Genomic DNA, 1519 nt, shown 5'->3' with positions numbered 1-1519 from the left:
AAGATGAATCATTATCTAGAAACAAACACCAACAAAAGTATTATTTAATGCATAAAGGATATCAAAGACCTTTAAAAATTATGGAAACAGTTGGAGAGAACTGTACAGAGAAGTAAGGAAGCAGAAAAGAGAAAGGAAAAAGCATTAGTATTTGCAGCAGGGTAGTAGATTGGTTTACTGGAAGTCCATTCTCATGCTTATAGGTTCTATTATTCACGTACATCCTAGGGTAGTACAATCCTCTTCAAGGAGCAACCTTTTCTCTATATTTTCTCTTAATGGAGCACAGGCTATGTATGGTTGGTGACTGTTTTTCCCAGCACTTAGGGGAATGTTTATTCAATATTTTTTGAGTACTGATCTGAATTGGCAAAGTACATTAGACAATAAAAAGAAAAAAGGCATAGACCCTATCCTCAAGGAGTTTACAATCTAGTCAAGAATATAAAACAGGTGCATAGATCACCATAATGAAAGGCAGACTCAGTGTCACAAGAAAGATAAAAAGCACCATGAGTGTTCAAAAAAGGGAAGAGAGTATATCTGGTTGACAGGACTCAGAAAAGGTTTTGTGGTGACAGTGATATTTGACCTAAGCATCAGAAGGTGGCTTTGTGTTCTGACAGGCAGGATGGGAGGCAGAAAAGAAGACTTTTCAAGCACAATAAAAGAATAACAAAAATTAGAGATAGGAAAAACATATCAAAAGTGTTAAAAGTACTCTGAAGTCAGACAGATGTTGGCTACAATCCTAGCTCTATCATCACAGCTGTGTGACCACCACCAAGTTCCTGAACTGTAAAATGTGATACGGTGCCTACCTCACAAAGCCACTGTGAGAATTAAATAATGCATGTAAAATGGTTAAACTGTCATGAATATATGTATTGTCTGATTTAAAAGAACACATGGGTAGTAGGCGGACAAGACAGGCAGTGGTCAGACCACGGAAGGGGTTAAATGAACTTGACTCCATACAGTCAGTGGAGAAGCCAGAGGAGATTTTGAGCAGAGATGTGACAGGGTAAGGTCTGTACCTGCAGCGCACAGGACAGAACGAAAAGGAGGAGCCAGGGAATGAGAGGGATTAGAGGTAAAGTGGCCAATAACAGCCTACCTTCAAAATGCCAAACAAATTTCATTCTAAAACACTGAATCCATCACCAATCAATCAATCTTTACTCAAGCCACAAAAACTAAAATTCAATCATATTCTTTGGTACAGAATATGTACCAATTTGGTGCCAGTTCCAAATAAACCCCAAAGCTACTTACTGCCAATAGTATCAACCTAAACATCTTATGTGCACTAAAAATAAGGTAGACGTGTTAAAAATAACATGTAAAGACATCAGTATCTTCACACCATTTGGCACAATGAAACAGGCTTTTTCTTTTAAGTGCCCAATTGTACTATCATTCTGCTATGATTTTAGGAGTAACACTGTGCTGACTGCATAATCCTCCACAAGATGGCACACTACATTTGTAATTAAATCAGTTTTTCCACTTTGAAACT

General features: G+C 37.7%; 1 protein-coding gene across 1 annotated transcript in view; it reads right to left on the bottom strand.

Annotated features, from left to right (window-relative positions):
• MKLN1 (muskelin 1, intracellular mediator containing kelch motifs) overlaps window positions 1-1519 on the bottom strand; it is a 127568-nt gene that overhangs the window by 73018 nt on the left and 53031 nt on the right. The gene's annotated exons all lie outside the window — the stretch shown is intronic.

The sequence above is a fragment of the Propithecus coquereli genome, unplaced genomic scaffold (genome assembly GCF_000956105.1).
Source record: "Propithecus coquereli isolate 6110/MARCELLA unplaced genomic scaffold, Pcoq_1.0 Scaffold620, whole genome shotgun sequence".
Lineage (NCBI taxonomy): Eukaryota > Metazoa > Chordata > Mammalia > Primates > Indriidae > Propithecus > Propithecus coquereli.
This window is presented reverse-complemented; position numbering and strand designations above follow the sequence as displayed.